This window comes from Canis aureus, chromosome 6 (assembly GCF_053574225.1).
Source record: "Canis aureus isolate CA01 chromosome 6, VMU_Caureus_v.1.0, whole genome shotgun sequence".
NCBI classification, from domain to species: domain Eukaryota; kingdom Metazoa; phylum Chordata; class Mammalia; order Carnivora; family Canidae; genus Canis; species Canis aureus.
In genome coordinates, this window is record NC_135616.1 from 7953851 (window position 1) to 7970363 (window position 16513).

A 16513-nucleotide genomic window follows, 5' to 3' on the forward strand; every position below is an offset into this window, starting at 1 on the left:
TCCTTTTTAAGACTAAATAATATTCCTCCACAGAATACTAATAGAAATAATTTTCCATCTTTTTTGGTGCTCATTATTTGTAACTCATTTTCCTCCTTCTGGAGATACTTTTAGCTTCACCCTTACCAATTTTTGTATCTTTAAAATGTGGTTTGTTTATCACAACCAACCTGATAAACTTATTTCTTTTACATCAAATGCTACTCTGCTTTCTTCTGGGAACATCTGGTTAATAAAGAGAGAGAGAGAGAGAGAGAGAGAGAGAGAGAAGCCTAATAGTAACTATAATAGGCCAGTGCTGTACCCACTTGACATAAAAAGCATTTCAACAAATTTAACATGATTGATGATAGAGTCTCTTAATTTCGCTGTGCAGAGAGAAACTGCAAAGATTTGGCATGTCTATCACTATCCTCAAGGAAAAGCCATTTTTTACAAGACCTATCATGGCTGTTATTATAATTGATAACATAGTCTAATGCTAAAGTTTAGTGTTGGTGGTTCTACAGGGAAAAAAAAAGTTTGCCTAAAAAAGAAAACACTTATTTTTTAGGCAAACTTTCGAGATATTGCAGGTTTAGTTCCAGATCACTGCACTAAAGCAAGTATTACAATAAAACAAGTTAAGTGAATTTTTGTTTTCCCAGTGCATATAAAAGTTACATTTACACCATGCTATAACCTGTTAAGTGTGCAATAACATTATGTCTTTAAAAAGCAATGTATACACCTTAATTTAAAAATACTTTATTGCTAAAAAATGCTACCTATCATCTAAGCTTTCAGCAAATCAAAATCTTTTTATTTATTTATTTATTTATTTATTTTTTCAAACTCTTTTTAATGGTGGAGGGTCTTGCCTTAATGTTGATGGCCACTGATTCATCAGGGTGGTGGTTGATGAAGGTTGGGTGGCTATGGGAAATTCTTAAAAGAAGACAATGATGAAGCTTGCCACATCAATCAATTCTTCCTTTCACAAATGATTTATCTATAGAATGAATGCTGCTTGATAGCATTTTACTCACTGTAAAATTGGAGTTAATCTTCCCAATCCTGTTGCTGCTTCATCAACTACTTTTATGTAATATTATAAATTCTTTGTTGTCATTTCAACAATCTTCATAGCATTTTCATCAGTATGAGATTCCATCTCAAGAAACCATTTTCTTTACTCATCCCCATAAAAAGCAACTCTTCATCCATGAAAGTGTTTCATGAAATTATAGCAGTTCAGTCACATCTTCAGTCTCCACTTCTAATTCTAGTCCTCTTGTTATTTCCACCACACCTGCAGTGACTTCCTTCACTGAAGTCTTGAACCCCTCAAAGTCATTCATGGAGGTTAGAATCAACTTTTTAAAAAAATTTTTTTTAATTTATTTATGATAGTCACACACAGAGAGAGAGAAGAGGCAGAGACACAGGCAGAGGGAGAAGCAGGCTCCATGCACCGGAAGCCCGACGTGGGATTCGATCCCGGGTCTCCAGGATCGCGCCCTGGGCCAAAGGCAGGCGCCAAACCGCTGCGCCACCCAGGGATCCCCTAGAATCAACTTTTTTCCAACTCCCATTAAAGTTGATTTTTGACCTCTTCCCACGAATCATGAATGCTCTTAATGGCATCTAGAATGGTGAATCCATTCCAGAAGGCATCCATGGTTTTTGCCCAGATCCATCAGAGCAATCACTATCCTTAGCAGCTATGGCCTTATGAAATGTTTTCTTAAATAATAAGACTCAAAAGTCAAAATGACTCCTTAATCTATGGATGACAACATGGATGTTGTGTTCACAGGCATGAAAACAACATTAACCTTGTTGGACATCTCTCCAATCTTTGTTGGACATATGGATGTTGTGTTCACAGGCATGAAAACAACATTAATCTTGTTGGACAACATAATCTTGTTGGACATCAGAGGTTTTGGGTGACCACGTGCATTGTCAGTGAGTGGCAGGTTCCAACAGTGGCCTTAAAATATTTAGTAAACCATGCCATAAACAGATGTGCTATCATCTAGACTATTGTTCCATTTATGGAGCACAGGCATAATAGATTTAGCATAATTCTTGTGGGCCCTAGGATTTTCAGAATGATAAATGAGCACTGGTTTCAACTTAAAGGCACCAATTGCCTTACCTTCTAACAAGTCAGTCACCCTGTCTTTTGAAACTTTGAAGTCAGGCATTGGCTTTTCCTCTCCAGCTATGAAAGTCCTAGATGGCGTCTTCTTCCAATAGAAGGTTGTTTCATCTACAACGCAAATCTGGTGTTTGGTGTAGCCACCTTCAGTAATGATCCTGGCTAGATCTTCTGAGTAACTTATGCAACTTCTACATCAGCACTTGCTGGTTCACCTTTGACTTTTTTTTTTTTTTTAAGATTTATTTATTTATTTATTTATTTATTTATTTATTTATTTATTTATTTATTTATTTATTTATGAGAGACAGAGAGAGAGAGGCAGAGACACAGGCAGAGGGAGAGAAGCAGGCTCCATGCAGGCAGCCCGACATGGGACTCGATCCCAGGTCTCCAGGATTACGACCCCGGCTGAAGGCAGCGCTAATCTGCTGAGCCACCTGGGCTGTCCTTCACCTTGCACTTTAATGTTATGGAAATGGTTCGTTCCTTAAACCTCATGAACCACCCTCTGCAAGCTTCAAACTTTTTTTCTGTAGCTTCCTCACCTCTCTTCAGGCTTCACAGAATTAAAGAGCCTTGGGTCCTTGCTCTGCACTAGGTTTTGGCTCAAGGGAATGTTGTGGCTGGTTTGATCTTCTAATCTAGACCACTAAAACTTTCTCCATCTCAGCAATAAGGGTTTCCCATTTTTATCATTTGTTTGTGTGTTCACTGGAGTAACACATTTAATTTCCTTCAAGAACTTTCCCTTTGCATTCATAACTTGGCTGTTTGGTGCAAGAGGCCTAGCTTTCAGCGTATTTTGGCTTTTGACATGCGTTTCTCACTAAGTTTAATCATTCCTAGTTTTTTATTTAAAATTGAGAGACATGGGAAGCCCAGGTGGCTCAGCGGTTTGGCACTGCCTTCAGCCCAGGGCGTGATCCTGGAGACCTGGGATAGAGTCCCACACGGGCTCCCTACATGGGGCCTGCTTCTCCCTCTGCCTGTGTCTCTGCCTCTTTCTCTTTCTCTTTCTCTCTCTCTCTCTCTCTCTCTGTGTGTCTCTCATAAATAAATAAATAAATAAATAAAATCTTTAAAAAAATAAAGTGAGAGACATGTGACTCTTCCTTTATTTGAACACTTAGAGACCACTGTAGGGTTATTCATTGGCCCAATTTCAATATTGTTGTGTTTCAGGGAATAGGGAGGCCTGGGGAGAGAGAGGGAGAGAGAGAGAGAGAGAGAGAGAGAGAGAGAAAAGGGGAATAGCTGGTCAGTGTAGCAGTCAGAATACACACATTGGTTATCGATTATGTTCACCATCTTACGCGGGTGTGGCTTGTGGGACCCCAAAAACAATTACAGTAGAAATATAAAAGGTCACTGATCACAGATCACTATAACAAATATAATAATAATGAAAAAGTGTGAAATATTTTGAGAATTACCAAAATGTCCCGCAGAGACAGAGTAAGCAAATGCTGTTGGAAAAATGGCGCCAATAAACTTTTTCAGGTTTGCCACAAACCCTCAATTTGTAAAAAATGCAGTATCTGCAAAGTGCTATAAAGTGAAGTGCAATAAAGCAAGGTATGCCTGCATATAATTTTTCACAACTGCTTATTGGATAAGGAAAATTATCCAAACACAAATACATTTACAGAAAATACTTTTCCGCAGAGATGTGTTCCTGTTTTATTTCAAAGGTTTTAAGAAATCATCTTGTTTCCACCCTTCATTAGTGAAAATACTTTTATGTAGCTTTCTTCCTTATTGCAGAGAGAAAGTTTAAACCTCATCAGAAATCTTTCTAAATCATTTCTTAGAATCGTTGGGATTTTTAAAATTCTAAATAAAGAAATATCAATATTTCTTTCTCAGCTCGTATTTGCCTGCTGTTTGAACAGTTTTCCCAAATGTGAAATGTATCCATATACAGAGGATGAAGTAAATTTAAGATAAATATCAAGGTATTTCCAGGGAGAAGTTTAGACCTTTTCTATGTCTTGGCTCATCATTTTCCACTGTAATATTCTCTTAGTCCCAGTCAATAATTTTCTCTGCATATTTCAGCAAACTGGTGTGAATGGTGCAAAGCACAGCATCAATCACAGTCTGAAAGAAGTTCTTCTCATGGGTAGTTTATCCAGTTTGCTGAAGTAGGGATGATAAGTCCCATGGTGTGGGATGCCCAGGATCAATCCCTTTAGGCTCAACCAGTTGACTGGAACAGCTCAGCCTCACTTACCCTATTGGCTGCTGCTCCATTTTGAGGTTACATCTATACAATGGTTTCTTTTTTCAAGGATACTGTATCTACTGTGCCATACTATCCCTCTAGGGAGAGTGGAATACGTCCTATAACAGAAGGGAAAAAGCAGTATTCCCCTGGAATCGACCTATGTTAGAAATAACCCTTGTATATATTTCTATTCCATGCCGGCCAGAAAGATTTTCTCAGCCCACCACCTTTCTTCTCTTAGGGAAAGGAAGATGGCTTAGACAGCCACCTGTACCAGCCACCTATTGGCTTCCTTTATGAAACAGACAAGCTGAGGCCTGGCCTAAGATGTCTGGTATAGGGAAATATGGGTTACTTCTGAAAATCTGTTGGCAAAACCTAGTAATATGCAGGTATTTTTCACCTGATTATGAATTAATGTTTTACTATAATATTTTTTTCTGATTATCAAAGTAACCCAGTTCCACTTCTTGTGAAAAAAATCTGACATGTAGCTAAATCTTTACATATAACTTTATTCATCACATCATTATTTATAATATCAAAAAACAGATATAATTTTACTGTCTAGTAGGGAAATGCACTGTAACATCATATCTTCATTAAAAATGTTTTAAAAATTGAGGATAAGTAAAAATGCTTACCATATAATATTGAAGAAGAAGAAGAAGTGTTTTTTTAAATGCATGTTTATTATAGAAATTTTGGAAATCACTGGAAAGTGATGTAAAAAACAAAATGAAGTTACCCAAAGATTCAGTATCCATAGTCAACAGCTTTAAAAAAAAATGTGTTTTTTCTGATCTCTGTTCCATATACACAGTGAACTCACACTGTACACTAATTTGACTTGCACATTTTAACTGATATACATATAATACCACTCAAACCTCTGCTTTCCTAATTCAATTCTCTTCTCTGTCTCCCTGCTTCCTTCCTACAGGACTCACGGGATTACATGGTACCAACCTCTATAATCCAGTCTAATCTCTCATTTCAAAATCCTCGATATCTCAACATCTCTAAAGTCTTTTTTCAACAGGCTTCAGGAATTAGAACATGGACATTTTAGAAGGCACATTATTCTGCCCACCACTGTGATTAGTCATCAATCAAAGGTAAGTGTGAAAGCCATCAAGGCTCCTTGGCAGCATATAAATAAATTCTCATTTCCAGCAGTTGGAGAACACAAAAAAACTGAGGATTAGTTCAAGGTCCTAATTAGAAAACTATCAGAGTTCCAGAGCAGATTAAATCCTTAGCCCATCTCCTCTCTGTTGAAGACGAGTGCACTCTCTTTAATCTGAAGAGGATACAGAGACCTCTGCCCTGCAAAACAGAACACGCTGCTGTGTCTAACCCCATTTTCCTCTCTGGACACCAGTGATCTAAACAGAGTTAATTACAATATAACCTTACTGCGAAGTGTTACATCTGCTAAGAGAGGAAAATAATTATACTCCAAAGAAGCTGCAGTGTATTACCAACAAAGACCATTGGAACCAAGAGAATTTGAATGGCTGTGTGTCTTGTGGGTACTTGATGAGAAGCAGAACATCAAGTTAGATAGATAAGGGAGTTTATTTAGAGATGTTGCTAACATACCCTTAGGGTGGCACTTGAAAGCAATGCCCCCACATTAAGTGAACTAGAAATGCCCAAACTGTCACAGCAGACTATGGAAGAGGGATCAAAAGGCATGGAGAAATGGCCATTATAGGGAAAATGTGTTATGTAAGGACTGAAAACCCACCATATATGACTATGCCACAGGGAGGGCCCAAAGGGCATTCCACACATCAAAGCCATAAGGAGTGAGCATCACAAAGAAGCTCAGACATGGCCATCTTTCCTGTGAAGGGTGATACAGAAGGTGCTTTACAGAACTGCACTCCCAGATAGCAAAGGGGATGATAGATTCTTGAAATAAGAGTTTGGGTTGGGACACCTGGGTGGCTCAGCGGTTGAGTGGCTCGGGGCATGATCCCCCGGAGTCTGGGATCGAGTCCCACATTGGCCGCCTTGCAGGAAGCCTGCTTTTCCCTCTGCCTGTGTCTCTGCCTCTCTCTCTCTCTCTCTGTCTCATGAATAAATAAATAAATAAAATCTTTTAAAAAAGAGAGAGAGACTGGGTTGTGGTACTTCAATATCAGAAGAGGGTGGGTGCCATTATCATAAACAACAAGGTTGTGACATATACAGGGTTGTGGAGGTGGTTAATAGAACACAACACCTCTTGGGATGTACTAGCAAAATGAAACAGGATATGTCTTAATCTATACAACTAAAAGAGATCAAAGATGTATCAATCAAGAGACTGAGGTCAGATACCCAAATTGGAAGTCACAATCGCTTGCCCAATTTCAAGACCTGAGCCAGGTTCATACCCATAGTTCATTGACTAAAGAAAGCTTGGGTCTCCAGAAGAAAGGACCTTGTAATACAAGTATGCAAAATAATGTTTCCCAGCCCTTCCCCAAAAAGACATATGGCCATTTACTCAAGTAACTATACATGCTGAAAGGGGAATGCCAAAAATTTCAAAGATTGTTGGACACAAAGTCTGAGCTGACACTGAGATATGAAGACTCGTCATGGTCTCTGTTAGAGTGAGTTTAAGAGAGCCAGGTTACAAATGGAGTCCTGTCCAAGGTCCAGTTCACAGTAGTTAGTCCATAGATATAACCAGTGGCAGTTTCCCCAGTCCCCAATTATTTAAGTTTAAAGGAAGAGGAATTCTTTGCTAGAACAAAACAGTTGTAGTAAAAATATTGGAGACTATTCTCATTGATTCTGATTGGACACCTCATAAGCTTTAATGCTCTAGCCAAAAATTTTCTTGGAAATCTTTTCAATATTTTCAACTTGGGTCCTGTAGCAATGTGGCATGTAAGATGACTCAAACCCCTAGGAAGCGGGATATGAGAAAGTGTTGTTTGGATTGCAAAGGAAACAATAGTTCTATTCATGGAGAAAGAAAATGTATCTTCATTGTGCAAAATCTACCTGCCTGAAGGTAGAAGGCTGAATTAGCGGATTTAAAAAACTCTTTTATTGTGACATATAATTTACATACAGAACAGTAAGAAAACACATAACATCACCCAAACCAAGAGATATAATTATTTCCTAGGAAACCTAAGATCAAGAGAGAGAACATTACTAGAATCCCAAAGCCTTGTGTATAACATCTCAATCATGAAAACTACCCTCATTTTCATTGTTTTCAGCAAGAGGATTGATCTAATAATCTAGTTGGCCATTTCCAGAAATGGAAGTTCTGGGTGACTTTTCAAGGTCCCTTTTAATGTTACCACTCACTAATGAGCTCAGAAGTGATGGTCAATGTGATTACACTCCTGTATAAGTCTCTGCACTAAGCGGAAGGCCAACGATTTCCATGGACCATTAGTTAAAACTCAACTGACTTGAAAAAAGGGTTTCTTCAAACCAAGGTTTCAACCAAGGTTAAAAACCACCAACCAATATTCGTGAATGTCTCTCAAGATAAAGTCCAGTTACTTGAAAGAATTGCTCATGGCTTCCTCTTTCATTGGAACTGGCAGATATTTATTATATGTTCTTTCCTCACTCTCTTCTCCCCTGCCTCCCCAAAGCTTTCTCTCTCACTCACTGAGTCATTGGGCAATTCTTCAGGGAGCTCTAGAGACTTACTGACTTTTATGTCTGAATTTTAAATTCCATTAAAAACAAAGATCCCTTTTCCTATTGATTTTGTCCCAGTCTTTTGGAAGCTCTAAATGATTCTTGGCTTCTGTACACCAGTCTCAGAGTAATCTCTTTCTTCCCCTTTGGAGCTTCTTAAAACAAATCAGCATAATTGTGTCTACATACTCCTTTAGCATAAAGCCTTCATTCTAGTTTTCAAAACCGCTCAATGATCTTAGAAATGTTTTCTTCACATTTTTGTTGACTCTTTATTTTTAAAGCAAGTAAAAGCAAGTAATCCAAATGTTTGATTATTTTTGTTGACAAGGAGACCTCTGCTTCTTTCCCCACTCCCCAAGAAAATCTTTCTTTCTGAGAGGTAAAGGTCTATTTGACCATAACATTACTGCTTCAAACATAATACTTTAGAATATAAGACTGTCTTTTCTCAGGAGACAAACGTAGTCAAAGCCATCATTATTCAGCTGACCATGTCAAATGAAATGCATCTTTTTTTATTCTCTCCAAGATCAATATAATGCATTACACAAGAGGAAGATTATATCCATATAGACCAAAAAAGGGGGACTTTTCAGAAGGAAATTTGAAACATGAGTTGCTCTGTTTCTGGTAGTAAAAATATATTTTCTATTCTGGAAAAGGTAACCCAGATCCATGCAATAGTTCCTTAAAATCACGGACAATGGTCAATGTCTGTCAATTCCACTTTCCATGAGAAAAGAAAAATCATTGCTGGGGTATGTCCAACGGTTTACAACACATAGAGGGGAATTTTTTGAGCATTTGCAATAAGAATATTCACTATAGTATTTCTTCTTTAAAATAATAAATCCTGGGGCAGCCCTGGTGGCTCAGCGATTTAGCGCCGCCTTCAGCCCAGGGCGTGATCCCTGAGACCAGGAATCGAGTCCCACGTCAGGAACCCTGCCTGGAGCCTGCTTCTCCCTCTGCCTGTGTCTCTGCCTCTAAAAATTCATTAATTACTCATTAGGAGGAGTGTTTACTTTCCTCATGCTGTTTTTAACTTCCTTAAGGTTAAAATTAGCTTTGTGTTAAAATTGTTTTGTGATACAGATTTTACCAAAGTTTTAATCCATAGAAGACAACTTGTATTGCTTGATTTTTCTACAGGAGAATATATTACATGAGAATATATTATAATTGAAATCAGAAAAAGAGAGGAAAATTACCTCATGTCATAAAAGCATTATCTGACTAATTGATTTAGTTCTTCATTTTGTTTCTATAGTACCAAATTGGCTAGAAAGTAACATCCAGAGATTGAATGAAAGAATCACCTTGGGTATATAGTACATACATATCTCAGAGATGTACATATACCAGTTGCCCAGAAATATTTTACAGCAGATTTTGATTTGAGTTTTTCTACCAAGAGTTTTAAATTTTGTATTAAGTGTAAAAGACCAAATGACAAATAGCTAATTATTACTTGTTATGTTTATAACTGTATTATTTCTATGTTGTAGCCTTAGCAGAAAGTTAGTATTAAAAATGCGAAAAGCACTTTGAGTTCCTGCCCTCTTGATTTTTCTTTGAAACTATGTTGGAAGACTGCCAAGCATGTGTTCAACAAATGTTTTATACTGGAAATGTTTTGCCATAATCACAAACTGATTGAATAACCGTGATAATTTAAGTGGTCTTTTGTTCGCATGCTTCAATGCTTTGTTCATTTGCTTGAAATATGTACTTTGCTTTTAGCTAAAATCAGGTTCATATGTGTTGAAAAATAAAGAGCTGTATATTTCCATAGCTTTATTCTTGTAACATGAGATCTGTAAAAGATTTGAGAAATAAGTTAATAATCACTTGGCATCAAGTGAAAAGAAAGCTATATATGGGATATGTTTTCATAGTAAGAGCATTTGATTCTGGTCAAATTCATGTCAAAGAAGAATTAGAATTAATTTTAACCTTGGTATGCCTGAAATATGGACAGCCAGAGTATCTTAATAGGAAACATATTTTCACATTCAGAATTGCTTATTCTCAGGCATAAAGTTTCCATTTGAAACACTGTAGCCTCCTACAGCAAATCCCTCATTTATCTGAAAACCCCAACTATCCTGATCACCTTTGAGAATCAGGAAAAAAGAAAAAAAAAAAAGCAAGAAAGCTTGTGAACAGCAAAATAGAAGCCACAAATCCTCAGAACATTAGCCCTTCTCTGAGAAGTCTACAATAGATTATGAACTTCAATTCAAAAAGACTCTTGAAAGTCAAGCTGAAAATAGTACAAAGTAGGGATCCCTGGGTGGCGCAATGGTTTAGCACCTGCCTTTGGCCCAGGGTGCGATCCTGGAGACCCGGGATCGAATCCCATGTCGGGCTCCTGGTGCATGGAGCCTGCTTCTCCCTCTGCCTATGTCTCTCTCTCTCTCTCTGTGTGACTATCATAAATAAATAAAAATAAAAAAAAAACTTTTGAAAATAGTACAAAGTAGTGATGTTGACATTACAATAGTCCAAGAGGAAACAGCAAAGCTGCTAAGCAAGCATCATGATCAGAAAATTGAAGTCTGGGGCCATTGCATGTAGGATCAGCATACTCTCTAAGGTGCAGCAGTGTGTGTTGTAGAATATAATAATGGATATCTTAATGATACTGATTATTTGCTCCCCAAACACGCATCCTGCCACAGTACTTTTTGCATTGGGTCATCTCTGGCTCTCAGTGCTCCTGTGTTTTGGCTGTGACATGCCACTCATGAAGTATATAGGCAGCAATTCCAAAAGTGTTCAGAGCAGGGAAAGATCATCAATTACGTACCCTCCCTGTTCTCCTGGTTAATTTATCCTCACTGCCTGTATTTATATGAATTCACGTGATGGAAACACCAAGAATACAATTTGCCTTACAGACGAAAATATGGTTAAAACAATGATATATTATGGCCTGGAGCATTTTCGTGTTTATATTATGAGACATTTCTAGGTTTTCTTATGGAAAAAAATCAGTCAAATAGGACATGTGCAGATTGTAAATATAGCTCCCAAATTTATATTGTGATCTTACAAGTACACTGCTAGTTTCCACTAAAAGAAAGGGGATTCAGATGAGTTTGTTTTCTAATGAGCAAAAGTATAGAAAGGTCAAGAAAAAGATACAGGGATCCTGTCTGGACTTTGCAAAGAAAGCTTTCTTTCTTGGCAATCACAGAAAGTTAGAAACAAAGACTATTTGGACCACCATCAGCACACTTAGAAGACCTCACAGGCAGCAGGAGCGTCCCCTTGAATATGACACTGCACCTCTGGCCTTGCTGCCTTAGCCACAAATAGTGAAGCAGGAACACCTGTGAGCTGGTAAAATAAAACTCACAAAAAGGCAGCATTCGTAAGGAATACTCATTCCTTGAGGGATGTTTTAAAAGCACGTCTTTTTTTTTTTTTAACTGAAAAAAAAGTGAAATTTTAACTTAATTCCTTTGGTGGGATTGAAATTTTATAATGGAGATGTTTAGCATGTGCTTTCTCCACTGCGGAGAAGGGGATGCTATGTTTTTCTTCTTATAGCAGTTGGAAATTCATTGACAGTGCTAACAAAAGCAATACCCTTCTCACTTTGCTTTTGTGTGGATTGCATAACCCTGGATTAAGTGATTAAGGACAAGGCCCTCTCTTGCTGAGAGGTAAAGAAACATGGGGTTCACATGCCTAGTTTTTCACATCTAGGATCGTGCTAGAGCTCATAATAGCTTTGATTGAAATCATATTATTAATTTTGTTGTGGATGAGAATACTACATTTTGAATATTGAGACATTTTTATAGATGGCAAGAAAATGAGGAGTGCAAAGAACTGCCTCCCTCCCGCAAGCAGGCAGGAGTGCTAAGCCTTACAAACCTCAGAAGGTGCTAGAAAAAGACGACACAGTTATGTTTTCCTAAATCTACCTTCTTTCTTCTTGCTTTCCACTACTTGAGCTGTCTTTTCTCGTCAGTGGGGCATCACTGAGACTTCTGGACACACTGGGATGACAAAGAGGTTTATAGCAAGCACTTAAACTTAACATGAATACTGTCACCAGGAGAGTGCGAGTAGCAGGGCTGGAGCACAGAGGACATAGACAGAGAAGGCTATAAAAGGATGAGTAAGCGACAGGGAAAGAATGAGAACATTGACATTTCTGTGTATTCCAAACCACAGATACTAGAGTGTTTAACATCAATTACCAGTTATCCAAAGCACTTTTAAAATTCTTGCTATTTGAAAGACTAATTCCAGATTCAAAAATTAGCATATTTTTGTAAATATTATTTGCACTATATTTGCAAAGTGTGGTATTTCCTGCGTTAATGGCCGGGAGGATGTTAGTAAAGATTTGCAATGATTCTCTGAATTAATTTTTCTTTTTTTTAAATATTTTACTTATTTATTCATGAGAGACACAGAGAGAGGTAGAGACATAGGCAGAGGGAGAAGCAGGCTCCACGCAGGACTCGATCCAGGGTCTCAAGGATCACGCCCTGGGATGAAGGCGGCGCTAAACCGCTGAGCCACCCGGGCTACCCCCCTAATTTTTGTTTTTCACTTCTATTTCTCTGAAATGATTAGCCTTTGGGCAACCCTGGTGGCTGAGTGGTTTAGCGCCGCCTCCAGCCCAGAGCGTGATCCTGGAGACCCTGGATTGAGTCCCACGTCGGGCTCTCTGCGTGGAGCCTGCTTCTCCCTCTGCCTGTGTCTCTCTTTCTGTGTCTCTAATAAATAAAATCTTTTTTAAAAATAAAATGATTAGCCTTCCTGAGCACAGGTCCCAACTCCCCCATATCCTCAGCTGGTTCATGCCTCCTCCTCCTTCAGGACTTTGAAAATTAACAAGACAGGAAACAACAAATGTTGGAGAGGATGTGGAGAAAGGGGAACCCTCTTGCACTGTTGGTGGGAATGTGAAATGGTGCAGCCACTCTGGAAAACTGTGTGGAGGTTCCTCAAAGAGTTAAAAATAGACCTGCCCTACCACCCAGCAATTGCACTGCTGGGGATTTACCTCAAAGATACTGATGCAGTGAAACGCCAGGACACCTGCTCCCCGATGTTTCTAGCAGCAATGTCCACAGTAGCCAAACTGTGGAAGGAGCCCCAGTGTCCATCGAAAGATGAATGGATGAAGAAGATGTGGTCTATGTACACAATGGAATATTACTCAGCCATTAGAAACGACAAATACTCACCATTTGCTTCAATGTGGATGGAACTGGAAGGTATTATGCTGAGTGAAATAAGTCGATCGGAAAAGGACAAACATTATATGGTCTCATTCATTTGGGGAATATAAAAAATAGTGAAAGGGAAAGGAGAGAAAATGAGTGAAAATATCAGTGAGGGTGACAAACCATGAGAGACTCCTAACTCTGGGAAACGAACAAGGGGTAGTGGAAAGGGAAGTGGGCCGGGGGTTGGGGTGACTGGGTGATGGGCACTGAGGGGGGGCACTTGGCGGGATGAGCACTGGGTGTTATGCTATATGTTGGCAAATTGAACTCCAATTAAAAAAATAATAAAATAAAATAAAATAAAGGACTTTGCGCTTCACTGCCACACTTGATCTAAGTAGCATTCCTGAAACTCCAAGTCCAGATTTCCAGACTACCAGCATGTTCTATCAGCACCCTATACTTCTCCTGTCTGAGCCCTTAACACACTGTAAAGGAATGGTCTATTCATCTACCTTGATTCTCTGCTAGACTCCAAACTTCATGAGGACAGGAAAGGGATATTTATAAGCATGTGCTCTGGAATAACAAAACCACTTTGTAGGGTTGTAGGGCATGTTCGTACAAGTGTTAGTCTGTTAGTTACATACAGTCTTCATGACAATCCTACAAGAGAATGGGGCAGAGGTAACTTTCCCAAAGTCATACAGCCAGCAAGTGGCAGATCCAGAATTTGAACACTGGCCTTTGTTTCCAGAGACCATGCTCTTTACCACAATACACTGTTGCCTCTCAAACCAGAGCACATGGGTTCTAGAACAAGTCAGCCACTTACTAGCCATTTTACCTGGGCTAATTTCTTATCCTGAATGAATTTCAGTGTCTTCATCTGAAAAATGAGAATAAATAACAGTATTTGCTTTAAAGAGCTGAGAAGAGTCAATGAAATAATGCCTCTAGAAGTCAGCTGAAAATGCACTCAGAAAAAAAAAAAGAAAAGAAAATGCAGGATCCCTGGGTGGCGCAGCGGTTTGGCGCCTGCCTTTGGCCCAGGGCGCGATCCTGGAGACCCAGGATCAAATCCCACGTCGGGCTCCCGGTGCATGGAGCCTGCTTCTCCCTCTGCCTGTGTCTCTGCCTCTCTCTCTCTCTCTGTGTGTGACTATCATAAATAAATAAAAAAATTTAAAAAAAAAAAAAAAGAAAAGAAAATGCACTCAGCATAGTGCTTGGCATATAATAAATGCTCAATATTATTTGTCTGCTGTCCTTTTATCCTTGTTCCTATTATTCTCCTTCTCTTCCTCCTTTTCTTTGTTTTTCTTTTTCTCCCCCTTACTCTTCAGAACTGTGCCTTCAGCTCTGAGCAAAAGATAGACATATAGTGGACATCAATAAACATCTTATGAGGGCAGCCCCAGGTGGCTCAGTGGTTTAGCACTGCCTTCAGCTGAGGGCATGATCCTGGAGTCCCAGGATGGAGTCCCATGTCAGGCTCCCTGCATGGAGCCTGCTCCTCCCCCTGCCTGTGTCTCTGCCTCTCTCAATCTCTCTCTCTCTCTCTGTTTCTTATGAGTAAATAAATAAAATCTTAAAAAAAAATCTCATGAATGAAGGGATAAGGGAATGGATGAATGAGTGAATGAATGAATAGTAGGCCAAATTTCTTTGATACCTATTTGCATCTTCCACGTGCCTTAGCCACATATTTTCTACCTCAGCAGACTTAGAGACACGTGGCTGTGACTCCTGCAACCCTGGATAGGATATGGCCTGCCAGGCACTTGTACCTCTTCTCCCTCACAGCAGAAACCCTGCTGAAGAGCAGAAACTTTCCAGGCTAAAAATGTGTGACTTGGTTAAAAGTGAATGACAAACCAGGCCATCCTAGAACCACAAAGTTGGCATTCAAGGTCCATTTGTGAGAGTTTTGGAAATGCCCATAAGACCAAGAAGTATCATTTAGCCCCAATTCTAAATTACAGTTGACCCTTGCATAACATGGGGGTTAGTGGCTCAGACCCCTCATGCAGTAGAAAATCCATATGTACTTTCTGATTCCCTGCAAACTTAACTACTCATAGCCTACCTTTGACCAGAAGCCTTACTGAGAACACAATTGATTAACACATATTCTGTATGTTATATGTATTTCATACAATAAAGTAAGCTGGAGAAAAGAAAATGTTATTCAGAAAATTCTAAGGAGGAAAAAATACATTTATAGTACTATACTGTATTTATTGGAAAAAAAATTCATGTATAAGTGGATCCGCATGGTTCAAACCTCTGTTGCTCAAGTCTCAACTATATTCAATTTTCAAACAAAAGTATACATTAAATTGACATTATGGATATATCAAAATTTTGCTACATTAAGCTAATAAGCACCCTGCCAAGCCATTATTATGTCATTGAATATTAATTTAAATAATAATAGTGAAATAGTTATTATAATAATTGCTTAAATTTATATGAAATCTTTATCTTTTTTTTTTCTTTTTGGAGTTCATAGCTCCAAAATAGTGTCAACATTTGAAGCTGCCAGATTATATCAGGCTAAACATGATTAGCTGACATTCCTGGCTGAACGCACTCCCACAGGTTAAACATAAGCCAGAAACCAACACCAAATGCAGTTCAGGCATTCCTGAATCAAATACCTTAGTGAAGAAAAAAGATAAAATCTCAGATCTTCTCATTCTTGGCAAATGCTTCTACATTTTTTTCCCAGTGTTAGACTTAGGAGAATTCTCATATAGGAGGAATTTCCTGTTAAGTGGGAAATGTCACTGCTGTGTATTTTCTATGGCTCCCAAGTCAAGTCACCAAATCTGCCTTGTTCCATCATCAATGGGTATGACTTCTTTGTCTCTCTACCTATGCTCATGCTTCCCAATGTGGGTTGGAAATACGGCCTGGTGCAAAGGTGAGCATGAGCTGTGCCTGCACTAGAGAAGACTTGGGGGAGCCTGCTCAACTTGGTTGTTTTCAGCTGGAATTTTTGTCACTTCTTTGTATGTCAGTTCCCTTTGTTGTACTCTTTTAGATAGGGTCCCACCATTCTCTTTTGTTGGGGGTGGTTTGATTCGGGGAATATGCAGTTCCTGGCTTTCTCTTTTGGCATGGCAATCTTAAATGACAACTAAAAAGAAATCCAAATGTGTGTGGGGGATGACAGGGATCTCAGTAGAGTCCCTCCCCAGGCTGTTTTCATTGTCCACGAGAAACATGCAGAACCACAGGCAGAAACCCGCCCTCTGTGCTAAG

The 16513-nt window shown here is 38.9% G+C and overlaps 1 protein-coding gene across 2 annotated transcripts in view; it reads right to left on the reverse strand.

The window, feature by feature from the left end:
• ARHGAP28 (Rho GTPase activating protein 28) overlaps window positions 1-16018 on the reverse strand; it is a 257341-nt gene extending 241323 nt beyond the window's left edge. The window contains exon 1 of one of the 2 annotated variants that reach the window (XM_077900033.1): window positions 15907-16018. The gene's annotated coding sequence lies outside the window, so the exon portion shown is untranslated. The remainder of the gene's footprint in view (window positions 1-15906) is intronic. The other variant, XM_077900028.1, reaches the window with a different exon arrangement.
• Window positions 16019-16513: the final 495 nt, after the last annotated feature.